This window comes from Rhincodon typus, chromosome 48 (assembly GCF_021869965.1).
Source record: "Rhincodon typus isolate 14 chromosome 48, sRhiTyp1.1, whole genome shotgun sequence".
Lineage (NCBI taxonomy): Eukaryota > Metazoa > Chordata > Chondrichthyes > Orectolobiformes > Rhincodontidae > Rhincodon > Rhincodon typus.
The window spans coordinates 3,866,326-3,880,730 of record NC_063379.1 but is presented as its reverse complement, the minus strand read 5'-3'; positions in this window follow the sequence as shown (position 1 = coordinate 3,880,730).

The following is a 14,405-nucleotide window of genomic DNA, read 5'->3' as shown; positions in this document are numbered from 1 at the left end:
CCTCTTTCCATGGATGCTTCCCGATCTGCTTTTGATTTCCAGCATTTTTTTTTTCTGTTTTCTGTACAGATTCCAGCAAATGCAGTAATTTACTCCTCTTGACAAATCTCTGCTCTGTCATTTGTCATTAAGGTCCTGATCCACTCAAAGTAATTGCAGGCGAGTTCTCCAGATTCACAGGACAAATCCCTGATTACTTTAGCTTTAATATATGGATTATATTTCTTTTTCCATCAGCAAATCTTTTCTTCCTTGGAGACAGCAAGAACCGCAGATGCTGGAGTCCGAGTCAATACAGTATGGAACTGGAACAAAACAGCAGGTCAGGCAGGATCAGAGGAGTAGGAGAGTCCACGTTTCGGTCTTAGACCCTTCATCAGAACAATCTTTTCTTTCTATTTTTGGCTTAGTGGAGGAGACAAAGGATGGTGGTAGAAGGTTGTTTCTGTGACTGGAGGTTGGGTCCCTTAATTGCTTTGGAGCTGAGCATCTTGCCAGACATTTTTAAAGTCAACAGGACGATGTTCCAGAGACACGAGCCTGAGTAAGGATAATACCTTTCCTAAATTGCATTCTTGATCCAAATGTGTTTTCACAGAATTGATTTTTTTTTCATGGTCGCTACGATTACTGTCACAGCTTGCAGTTTTAATGAGTTAAGTGACAACAGTTTCCGTGCTGCGATTTGAATCAATTTCCTGAAGTTTGTAATTTGGGCCTTTGGATGACTACTTCACTCGTATGACTACAAATCCACCATCTTTGATCGGAACTTTATGTTCTCCTTTCCAATCGCACAGCAATGAGAGAAGACGTTTTCATATGGGTGCACGAAAAATATTACAATAGGGTCATGAAAAAGAACAATATGCTTTGTGTAGTCTCGAAAAATAACACGATGTTCGGCACGGTTTGGAAGAAGAGCTATGTCTGGGAGACTATGGTATGCCTCAACACAAAAACCACAAACACCAAAACCTGATAAAGTTTTTTTTTTGCTGTACACAGCAGGCAGAACTCAGGAGTTTTCATGTACTTTCACAAAACTGTGCATCGACTCATGCACAAGGGCATACATAATTTCCACAGGATAACTACTGTGGCGAGTCCACACAGGGTATCCAGAGAACTATTCTCAGACAGGCAGCAATAGTGATTTGTTTCTTAGAAGAAGAAACTGCTCAAATAATGCCTCTTTGAGATAACAAGAACTGATCACTATTTGAAGCTTTGCAGCTTTTGAATTAACAGGGCCAGTTCACAGTAAAAATTGTTTCCTTAGACTGATTTGGAAGATTTATAAAAGTTAATGTGATCCCCAATCATTAAAAGATAATAGTGGGTCTGATGGGGGAAGGAGAAGGAAATCTCCAAATTTGAATTAACTGAGTGACGGAGATACAATTTCAGGATTTTATGGAGGAAGGACAATAAAAATGGAAGGCAGAAAAGAAGTGAATTATATAGTTGACGAGAAAATATTTCTGTGTTTTGATTGCGCAGGAAGGGGTGCAGAGATTCACAAGGGTGTTGCCAGGGATGGAGCATTTCAGCGATGAAGAGAGGCTAGATAAGCTCAGTTTATTTTCTTTGGCAAGGGAAGGCGGAGGAGTGTAAGATTATGAGGGACATGAACAGTGTGGATAAAAACAGCTGTTCCCTGAGTTAAAGTGTCAATAATTGGACGGGGGGGTGGTGAAGGGGAAGGGGAGGCGGGGTAGCTTATAGTTCTAAAATGAAGTAGTGCAGGAGCTTTAGAGGAGTTTCAAAGAACACTTTCCACCCTGCAACTGGTGGGCATCTGGAACGTACTATCTGGGAGGGTCGAAGGAGCAGGAAATCTTAAGAAGTTGAAGAAGTGTGTAGATGAACTTTTGAAGCGTCATAACATTCAAGGCTATCAGCCATGTGGATGACAGTGGGCCGAGAATAGTTAGGTCGGTACAGAATTAAAGGGCTGAAGGGCCTCTTCTGTGGTTTATGACTCTAAGTTATAAAACACAGAAGACAGAGCAGAAATGACGATTGTGGGAACTGAGGAAAAAGCATGAAAATAATGCAATGCAATTTTGTTCTCTATTTAGCAACATATTGCATGCCTCCAAAATTTACAGATGTCCCAGAAGTTGAAAATTGAATTAGGAATACTGAAGGTGCTAACAGCTTCAGAAGTCCCAGATGGACTGGGGAAATGGAAAGACAAGCACATCCTTTGGAAGTTAACTGGGGACGAATTGAATTTTTAGCAGAAGAAACATAAGAAAAGGACACATGTAATGCAAAAAACAAGTGTCTGGTACTGTTGGTGGGTATGCAGACAAGAAGATCTCTAGCATGTTCGCACAAGAGTGAAACAGGTGAAAGTGATCAATCAAGACTGAACAGTGCATAACATGAGTTTATGGAAAGAAGCCTTGAGCAGAAAGAGATAAAAATTAGGTGGAATCCATATAAATTGGTTGTTGGGTCTTGGCGAGATTTCCAAGAATGGCATCGTTTTAGGGAATGAGAGTCGCTTGAAGAGATTGAGCTGTGCCTGTTCTCGAGATGAGAAGTGGGAGAGAGCTTATTCACACTTAAAATATTGATTGATCATTTGAAATTCATTGGGAGAAACCCAGTTCACAGAAGGGCTGGTTAGAAAATGGATGCCCACGCAAGAGATTACATAGAGTAAGAGTTGGAGGACTCAGGCTTTAATACGGTCATTCTTTCTTAATGTATTCATGAGATACAGGCGCCTCTGGCCAGGCCAACATTTTTGACCATTCTTGTTGGCTCAGAAGTTAAGTGAGAGTTCACCACATTGCTGTGGGTCTGGAATTACTTGTATACCAGAGCAGGTAAGGATGGCAGTATCCTTCCCTAAAGAGCCATGAGTGAACCAGATTTTTTTTCAAGTACAGGACATCATTAGCGTCCTAATGCAAGAATTTTTTTAAAATGGAAATCTATTTCCACTATCTTCAATGGTCGGATTAGAACCCAGATCGTCAGAAGAGAACTTGCATTGTGCATTGCGTCTATTAGATAAAAGGACAAGAATCGGGACCAAGGTACGAAAGCAATTGTCACAATCAGAACATAAATTTTCTAACGACTTTACTAGGTCTCTGAAAAAGGGCTTTGGGAAACCGTGAGTCATGCTGCAAAGCAATTATATAAAATGAAACTTCAGCATATTGAAATAAATCAGCGTGTTAAAGTGCTAAAAATAGCAGGAAGAAATCCTTTCCATCAACTCTCCCGATAAGTAAGAAAGAAGTCTAGGAAAACTGCTTGAAATAAACAGCAATAAATCATAGCATTTGACTGTCACTTCTTTAATAAGATATTATCTGCAGCATTCTCTCCAGTGAGTACGAGAACAGCAGTGGGCCATTCAGCCCCTAGAGCCCGTTCTGCCAGTCAATGACATCATGACTGATCTCTGGCCACATTCCAGGACCTGCCTTTGCATCCTATCCTTGCTTAACAAAAATGAACCTATGTCCGATTTAAAACCAACAATTGATCTAGTGTTCACTGTCGTTTGTGGAAGAGAGTTCCAAAAGTGTATAGAAATGCTTCCTAATATCTCTGCTGAACGGTATGGCCCTAATTCTCAGACTATGTCACCCAGTTGTAGTATCTCCAAACAATGGAAATAGTTTATCTTTATTTACTCTGTCTTTTAGTACTAAAATCTTAAAGACTTGGATCGGATCCCCCCTTAAGATCCCAAATTCTAGAGAAGACAGGTCTTGTTTGTCTCGAGGCTTGCAATAGGTCTTGTTCTGCAAGGATCAATGCTGAGGCCTCTAGAGACAGTAAGGACTGCAGATATTGGAAGCCAGAGTTATAGGCGTGAGGCTGGAACAGCACAGCAGGTCAGACAGCATCAGAGGAGCAGGAAAGTCAACGTTCAGACCAAATACTTCGTCATTTTGAAACGTCGACTTTCCAGCTCCTCAAATGCTAGGACCTCTGTTATTTGCAATTTAGAGAAATGATTGGGATGAAAACGTAGGTGGGCTGATTCATAAATTTGCAGACAACACAAAAGTTAGCAGAGTTGTAGATTGTCAAAGGAAGGTTATTGAAGGATACAGCAAGATAAGGATCAGTTAGAAAGTTGGGCAGAGAAATGGCAGATGAAGTTTGATCGGGATAAATGTGATATGAAGTATTTTGGGAAGTAAAATGGAACAGGAAAGTAAACAATAACTGGTAGGGCCTTTAGGAGCATTGATACAGAGAGGGATCTTGGAGTGTAAGTCCATACCTCCGTGAGAGGGGCAAACGATATCGTGACAATGAATGCTAATGACATGCTTGCCTTCATTGGTCGGGGCATTGAGTGTAAGTGTTCTGAAATGCAGCTCTATAAACATTAGTGAGACTGCATTTGGAGCATTCTGCGCATTTCTGGTCGCCACATTATAGGAAGGATATGGACGCAATGGAGAGTGTGCAGAAGAGGTTCCCTAGTGTGTTGCCTGGACTGGAGTGTATTAGCTATTAGGAAAGGTTGGCCAAACTTGAATTGTTTTTTGCTAGAGCATCGGTGACAGAGAGGCGACCTGATAGAAGTATATAAACTATAAGATGCATGGGTAGAGTGGATAGTCAGAATCTATTTCCCAGGGTGGAAATGCCAAATACATGGGGGCAGAAGTTCAAGGTGAGAGGGGAAAAGTTCAGGGAGATGTGGGGGGCAAGTTGTTTTTTAAACAGAAGGTGGTAGGTACCTGGAAAACGCTGCCAAGGGAGGTGGTAAAAGCAGAAATGAGAGCAAAATATGAGTCATTTAGTCAGTCACGTGAACAGACAGAGAATAGAAGGATACAGAGCATGTATAGGCAGATGAGATTAGTTTAGAATGGCATCATGGTTGGCACAGACATGGTGTGCCGAAAGGTCCTTTCCTCTGCTGTATTGTTCTCTGTTCTATGTTCTTATGAGATCCACAGTAAATATAGTTTTAGAATAAGCTGGACATTTTTTTGCTAAACTCAACAAAATGAACAAATATCCAGAAAGGAAGTTTCTTGGTTCAGGCACAGAGAGTCCTGATAGATTCTTGTGACACTGAGTTTCAAACGTTGTCTGCAATTTAACACCCAGCAATGGTAACTGTGATCCTTTTCTGCTGTGAAAACCACAAGGCTTTTAACTAAGCACCGTCTTTGGGAAACTCAGAGGTCTGTGCTTGAAAATACGAACGTGCAGAGGTGACATTAGCAACAATTCGGGTGTGTGAGAGAGCAAAGGAGTTTTGAGCCAGTAAGTGCTTTGTTCAAAGGGAAGAGAGGCTATCAATGGATGCGTGCAGCTCCAACAACTCTCAAGAAGCTTGACACTGGCCAGTACAAAGCAGCATGCGTGATTGACACCACATCCACACTCATTCATTCCCTCCCCCAAAGGCGTGAATGAACGAAAGAACAAATAAAATCCCACCCTCCATAAACATATGATTGTTCAATGGAGTATTCGATATCCTTTTCCCTCCACAATCTCAAATCTGAATTGCAGTCCCTTTTAAAAAAAAACATTCTCTTGTGGGACGTGGACTTCATTGATCTGAGTCAGCATTTTGAATGTTTGCAGTCACTGTTCTGTAGGTTGACCGACAATACCACGAGCGAGGGAATTCCAGGATTTTGACCCAATATTAGTGTAGGAACAGCGATATATTTCCCTGCCAGAATGGTGGTTAACTTGGAGGGGAACTTGCAGGGGGTGGTATTCCTCCCTTTGTGCTGCGCTAGTCCTTCTAGATAGAAATGGCCATGTCCTTGAAAGGTACTATTGGGGGATCTTTCATTAATTTCTGCAGTAAATCTTGTAGATAGTATACACTGCTGTTACTGAGAGTCAGTGGCGAAGGGAGTGGATGTGGTGCCAATTAAGCTGGATGCTTAGTCTGGATGGTGTCAGGGTTCTGTGTGTCGTTGCAGTGCAAATATCCAGGCCAATGGGAGTATTCATCAAAGACCCCTTCCAACCTGTAATATTCTCTTCCAGCCACTTCCATCAGGCAGAAGATACAGACGCTTGAAAACACACATCAACAGGCTCAAGGGTAGGTTCTTCCCTCCTGTCATGAGACAGCTGAATGGACCTCTCTAATTTCAAATCTAATGGTGACCATGTTTTCTGCACCTCCTGTGCAGTCGTAAACTTGTATTCCTCGCTTTTTATAAGCACGCTATGATCTGTGTACATCCTTGTTTGCTATGATCTGCTTGAATTGCTCACAAAACAAAACTTTTCACTGGTACATGTGACAACAATAAACCAATAAATACATCAAAATAAATCAATAAATGAATTACTCCTGACTTATGCCTTATCCATGGTGGGCAGTCTTTGGGGAATCAGAGGGTGAGTTACTCATGCAATACTTATCGCCTTTGCTCTTGTGGCCGTTGTGTATATGATGAGTCTGGTTGAGTTTCTGGTCAATGATAACGCTGCCAGGATGATGATAGTGGGGGATTCCGTATTGTAACAGCTTTGAATGTCAAGGAGCGATGGCTAGATTGTCCTTTATTGGAGATAGTGATTTCCTGGCATTTGTGTAGCAAGAATATTACTAATCACTTGTCAGCTGAAACGTGGATATTGTCCATATCTTGTTGAATTTGAACATTGGCTGCCTCCTTATGTTAGGAGTTGCAGATGTTGCTGAACATTGTGCAATCATCGGTGAAGATCCACACTTCTGACCTTATGATGGAGGGAAATTTAGTGATGAAGCAGTTGAAGATGGTTGGCCCGAGGACACTACCCTGAGGAACGCCTGCAGAGATGCCCTCAATCCGAGATGACTGAACTCCAACGATCATAGCCAGCTTTCTCTGTGCCAGGAACGACTCCAACCAGTGGAGAGCTCCCTCTACCACCACCTCCCCCCACCCCACCCATTGATTCCAGTTTATGCTCGGGAAAAGCTGGTTGCAGGTTTGTTTGTTTTTTAAAGTGAACAATTGCAACTTTAAAGAATGGTGTGCAGCTTCACAATGTCCCAGGGGCTTTTGCCATTTGATGTCTTTGTGATATCATACAAAATGAAGAACTCTCTGCTGCCCAAAATCAGTCATGATGTGCTAACCAAATTACATACTTTCTACTACTGTTGATTGACAGACTTTCTTTTATTTTTCAAAACCTGGTCCAGTATAACAAAGTAATTATCACGCAAGAGGAGGATCTTCAAACCTTCGAGTCTGCACCCACTCTCTGAATTGACACTCACTTAATGCCATTCTTCCGCCTTTATTCTGCACCCTGCACATATCAGATACGCATGTCATTCCTTCTCGAATATCTCACTTGCTGAATTTATAGTCCAGCCTGAATCATCTCCTTAAGGTGAGCTGATAGCGCCTTTCGCATTGTGACCATTGAAAAAACTGAAGTGAAGTAAATACATTTCGCTGACAAGCCCGCAAAAGGAATACCGCTGTGTAAAGAGACATTGATTCAAAGAACATCCTAAAGGAAGTATGGTGGAGAAGATTTAGAGAGACAAAATTCCAGAGTTAAGTGGAAGATCAATGAAACTGAAGATCATTGTGAGGGATGAAATCGTAGCTCTGAAGGAGACTAGAGTTTAAGGAACATCCAGGTGTAGAAATTTTCTGGAGGCTGAGGAGATTGCATAGCGATTGAGGATTGAAGATTAAGATGCATCAGATCCACGGTGGCTTTAGAAAGGGTGCCTGGATTAGAGGGTATAAACTATAAGGAGAGGCTAGAAAAAAACTCGGGTTGTTTCTCTGGAGTGGCGGAGGCTGAAGGGAGACTTGATAGAAATCTATAGAAGTATGAGATTTATAGATAAGATTGACATTCAGAATCTTTTTTTTCCCCAGAGCTGAAATGTCTAAAACTAGGGGGCATGCATTTAAGGTGAGGTGGGGAAAGTTTAAAGGAGATGTAAGGTGCAAGTTTTTTTTTCACAGAGACTAATAGGAGTGCAGAACGTGCTGCCAGGAGTGATGGTGGGGAAAGATACAGGCATTTAAAAACTTCTGGATAAGCACAGGAATATGCAAGGAATGGAGGAACATGGACAAAGGTAGGCAGAAGGGATTTGTTTAATTTGGCGTCATGTTTGGCACAACATCGTAAGTGGTGACTAGAACTGCATGGGCAATTCCAACAGTGGCTGAAATAACGCTGTACACAGCTACCATCATGATCCTCCCTGCACTTGTATTCAATGCCTTATTGATAAAGACAAATATCTGATATGCCTTCTTAACCACTTTTCCAACTTGTCTTGTGGTTTTCAAATGCCAATGACCATGAACACTAAGGTCTACTTGATCCTGTCTACTTCCTTAGCGTACTACCATTCAGAATGTACTTACGTTGTTAGTTCTTCCAAAATGGATCACCTCTCATTTTTCTGGTTTAAATTACATTTTCCACTGTTCAGTCTATCTGACTAGCTCATATGCATAGCTGCGTAGTTTAAGGCAATCATCCTCATGATCCACCACATCGCCAATCTGTGTATCATTTGTAAACCTAATGATCAAACATTCTACATTTGTACCCAACAAACGGCAAGGGACCCAACAACGAACTCTGTTAAATGCTGGTCATTAGGCTTCCAGTTACAGAGCACCCTTTGCCCATTACCCTCTGCTTCCTGCCACTCAGCTAATTTTGGATACATGCCCTGAATCCCTTGGGCTCTTAACTTATTAACCAGTAAGGTTTTGAGTCTGATATGTTTCGTTTTTAGAACTGAGAAGGTTTGGAACATTGTGGAGTGTTTTATGATTTTGGAGTCGGAGGAATGAAGGAACGAATTTGTGGAAAGGCCAAGCGTGAAAGAGAAAGGGGTTGTTAATTTTGGTGAAAGATGAATAGAGATTCACGGTGGCAGAGTGGTTAACATTGCTCCCTCACAGCGCTAGGGACCCGGGATTAATTCCAACCTTGAGTGACTATCAGAGTGGAGTTTTCATGTTCGCCCATGCATGTGCTTGTTTCCTCCCACAGTTCAAAGATATGCAGGTTTGGTGGATTGCCCATGCTAAATTGCCCGGCAGTATCCAAGGATGTGTGGGTTAGCCATGGTAAAAACCCCTTGCGGAGGATGGGGTGGTTGGCATGCTCTTCCAAGTGTCGGTGTAGAAGGGATGGGCTGAATGCTTCTTTGAACTGTAGCCATTCTACGACTCTAGATGGCAATTAAGGTGTGAACGCTGGTGTGAACCTGTGACTGAAGGCAGGGTAGACTTTTTTTGTTACATATTCATTCACAGGATGTGGCCGTCACTGTCCAGGTCAAACCTTTATTGCCAAACATTTATTGCTCATTCCTAATTTCCTCAGACAGCAGTTCGGAGTCAATCACATCTCTGTTGGTGTGGAGTCACAAGTAGGCTAAACAAGTCAAGGGCAGACACTGGTGATCAATTAGTGATCAGTTTTCCCGACAATCAACAGTAGTCTTATCGTCATTAGGAGATTACTTTAAAAATATGATTTTATAATGGCACCATCTGCAATGTTGGGATTGGAAGCCAGGTCCCTGGATTAATCACATGGGTCTCTGAATTACTTATCTCTTGACTATACAACTATACAATTATTGCCTCCTCTAACTTTCTCAAACCACAAATAAATTTAATTGTGTGCCTTTAAGAAAAGGGGTAAATAGTTTTTTTTTCCCTTACTAGGGACTTCGATAAGCAAATTAGTTTATTTGAATAATGGATGGTCAATAACCTCATAATGATGTAATTTAATGACTTAAATACTGATGCTGTTGGAATGATTGCAATGTTTCCTGATTGCAGTAACTGGATAATGTGCAAAATTGTCAGGAGGACATTAACTGCATCTGTGAGTCATGAGACAGACTACTGGAATGTCTAGCTAACGAGGTGAGATCTGAAGCGATGCAGTTGAGTGGAGTTATGACCCCAGAAGTTCTTATTGGACAAGCCAAATCCCAGACAGGAACCTGGCTTGATAGATCATAATTTTATATGTTTTGGTTTTACGAAATAGTCTTTCACTTAATAATGAAAATAGAGCTATAAAATCTTTGCAGTGTGGAGAGGCCGTTCAGCCAACTGAGTCTGCATCAACCCTCCAAAGCGCATCCCACTCGGACCGAGACTATCCCCATGACCTCACACTTAATATGACCAATCCACCCACCCTGTACAGATTTAAACTGTGAGAGGGAACTAGAGAACCCGGCTGAACCATACAGACACGGGAGAATTGAAAACTCCACAAAGCCAGTAACCCAAAGGCTGGAATCTTTGGCATTGTGAGGCAGTGGTGTTAACTAATGAGCTACAATGCTTTAGGGTCTGCTTCACCGACAAAACTGATATTCGCTACAAAACAATGTAGGATAAAATGAACTCGCACCATTTGTCTAATAACAATGCAAACTGAATGACTAAAAATGGCAGTAAAAGTATATTTCTATTATTGGATTTGGAGGGTGGGAATCACAATTCCCGATATTGGTGTTTGAAGAAAATTTCTGATCGTGTATTGAGATTGTTAAGTAACACCACTTTCGATGCAATACATTAGCAATTAAGACAAAAGAAGTGAGGGCATTGTTCCGAAGTTTGCAGATGACACAAATATGTGGAGTGACTGGTGTTGTTGAAGAGGTGGGGAGCAGGCGACAGGACTTAGACAGGCTAGGAGAATGGGCTAAAAAGTAACAGATGGCTTATAATGTAAGAAAGTGTGAGGTTATGCACTTCAGAAGGAGGAATAAAGGTACAGCCTATTTTCTAAATGGGGAAGGGCTTCAGAAATCTGAAACGCAAAAGGGACCTGTGAGTCCTCGCTCAGAATTATCTTAAATATTAACATGCAGGTTCAGTTGGCAGTTAGCATTCATTTGAAGAGGGCTAGAATACAAGAGCAGAGATGCACTGTTGAGACCGTATGCTGCTTTCCACAGTCTGTTTTTGAAATATATGATCAGTTTTGGGCCCTGTATTTAAAGAAAGGATATGTTTATTTTGAATGCTGACAGAGGAGGTTTACCAGAATGATTACGGGGTGAGGGGCTTGTAACATCAGGAGCTGTTGAAGACTCTGGGCCTTTCCCAGTTGAAGTTTAGAAATTTGAAGGGGAATCTCCCCGTAACTTGCAGAATACTGGCAGATTTGCATAGCGTGAACATGGAGAAGATGTTTACACTAGTAAGAGAGACTAGGACCTGAAGGCACAGCCTCAGGGTGAAGGGACGACCCCTTAGAACTGAAATGAGGACAATTTTTTTCAGCCAGAGGGTAGTGAATCTGTGGAACTCGTTATCATAGAAGGGTGTGGAGGCCAAGCCATTGAGTGTATTTAAGGCAGAGATAGATATATTTGTGAACCGTAAGGGGATCAAGGGCCACGGGGAGAAGGCAGGAGAATGATCAGCCATTATAGAATTATGGAACAGACTCAATGGGCCGAATGGCCTAATTCTGCTCCAGTATCTTATGGTTTTATTGATACATTAGCTAATTAAACAAACAAAGAAAACATACAAACCGTGACTCATGATGATGCTTGAATGACCCTTAAGCTATTTTATAGTTCGGAGAAGCAGAAGTGACAGCTTTAGATTTATGGTGTGTTCATTCCTCCAATCTTTGGCCTTTAGAGATCAACATCACAGAAAAGAGGCCCTTTGGCCCATCAACTCTGCGCCAGTCAAAAGCAACCACCTAACTATTTTGCTCCCATTTTCTGGTGCTTTGCCCGTAGTTTTATAGCTCCATGGTCGTAACAAATCATTGTTCATGACTCTTCCTGATGTCGGAAAACTCCAGGTCTTCATTCAAGGAGAATATGGCTCAATACCCTGGATACTCTGTTCCCCACCGCCCACTTCCTTCCAGGTGAAAACATTATTTTTCAGGCTGGGGGTTAATGCTGTGTCAGCCGTCAGTCTAAAATCTCTCAGCCAGTGACCATTGGCAATTATTTCTGATGCCAGGATAAATATTGTCCCCTTTCCAACCTTCATTGGAGGTTTGTTCAGCATTCTTTATAAGATCAAAAAACTTCTTATTTTCCTCCAAAACACATTGGTACCAAATAAATTGCTAAAGCTAGTTCAACGAGGCACCATGACCTTTGTCACCCTTGTGATACCCCATTTTATGTTCATATGCTAGAAATTTGGAATGTCAATTACTGCTATGTGTGTGAAATGATTCATTCTGGAAGGTCGAATTTGAATGCAGAATACAGGGTTAATGGCAGGATTCATGGCAGTGTGGAGGAATAGAGTGATCTTGGGATTCATGTCCATAGATCCCTCAAAGTTGCTAACTGAGTTGATAGGGTTGTTAAGAAGGTGTGTTGACGTTCATTGGTAGGGGAATTGAATTTAAGAGCTGTGAGGTTATGCTGTAGCTCTATAAAATACTGGTTAGACTATACTTGGAATATTGTGATCAGTTCTGGTCGCCTCATTATAGGAAGGATGTGCAAGATTTGCCGGGATGCTGTCTGGGTGGGGGTGGCGGGAGGGGAGGAGGTGCAGGTCTTATGAGGAAAGGTTGAGGGAGCCAGGGATTTTCTCATTGGAGCGAAGAAGGATGAGAGGTGACTTGATAGAGGTGTACAAGATGATGAGAGGCATAGATACAATGGATATCCAGGGACGTTTTCCCAGGGCAGAGATGACTATCACGAGGAAGTATAATTTTAAGGTGATTGGAGGACGGTATAGGGGAGCTGTCAGAGATAGGTTCTTTACACAGAGAGTGGTAGATGCATGGAATGCACTGCCATCGGTGGTAGTAGAGTCAGATACATCAAGGACATTTAAGCAACTCTTGGATAGGTACATGGGTGATAGTATAATATAGGGTATGCAGGTAAGTTTGATCCGAGAGTAGGATAATAGGTCGGCACACCATCGTGGGCCGAAGGGCCTGTACTGCGTTGTACTATGCTCTATGATGTACTAGCAGTTTAATGAAACCTCATACTGTACAATGAAAACGAGGAAGATTTCGTCTTCAAGGAATGTCCAACATCATTAATCTCAGAAGGCTACTTTCTAAATTAAAAGGTAATATTTAATTTGTGCAGCATTTGTGTAGTGCTGTCCTGTATATCCCTAAAAACTACTCCTTATATAGCATATAAAACATCACTTGTATAATACACAGGCCAGCACCACTGTACTTCACACCGCAGAAGGTTTGTACTACTTAAGACTTCAATTTCAAACTATAAACTGCGATAGTGTTTTCCTAAAGCTGTCATGCACTTCAGCCTCACTGTTCTTACCTTAAATATCTAGGGTTCTGTGTTCCTATCTGTTCTGCATCCAATACGTCTTCCTCATCAGTCCCAAGGGGGCTTAGGTCTATCGAATCACTGTAAGGACCTCACTCGCTATATTCTTCTGTTTTCGGGTGAACTGCTCAATACTTCTACTTTGTTCCAAGATCTTCTCAGGACTGAAAATAAAAGCTACCTGAATTTAAATGTCAAAACAAAAGGTTTCTTTGAATCAGCCATGAGTCCCTCACCCAATCTGAAAACCGAATAGATTTCATAACTCTCTGACAAACGTTTCAGTCCTGCGCCAGTTCGTAAATTGAGCGAAGTTTATCAAAACTTAACCCTTCCCTGGATAGGCTTCAAAATGCTTTTTAAAATAAATCACCATGCTTACAGAAATACTTACACGTTAGTTAATAACCTCACATACACAGAGAAACCAATCAGTGACTAACAGAAGTCCTGAAATCCACGATGCAGCAACCAACATGAAATTTGTGCCGCAAACGTTTTTATTATCCGGCACGTACGGAACCGGGAGTACAGCGGTCGTTCAAATATTCCGGTTAATCAAATACAATGGCTGATCAAGTGCGCCTGTTGATCCAGATGTCCTTACAATCAAAATAAAAATATACACCAAGTAGTAGGAACGTGATGCATAAGGTATACATATCTCTGGTTATACTTTATTTACAGCATAAATCTCTTACATTATAGTGCAATATTACCTTTAGTAAAAGTGATAACAAGGTGTAGAGCTGAATGAACACAGCAGGCCGAGCAGCATCAGGGGAGCAGGAAGGCTGACGTTTCGGGCCTAGATCCTTCTTCAGAATTTTTTTTTTTTACCGTCAGTATTTAAATTTACCTTCAGTAAAACTTGCTTGCACCCGGTGGGGTTGATCATGAACAGAAAGTACATTTGGCTTTTTCGAGGCATATGAATTTTGTCGGTCAATCGAGAGCACCTTCATGAGACGCCGGTTAAAATGACTTTTGCTGGAAATATGAATCCAGTTGAATACAGCGAAGGACAAATTGATTTTGGAATTAATTTTTGATAAGTTTGGAAATGTGAGGGAGATGCTTATCTTGCGAGATAGCAAGAGAAAACGGCGAG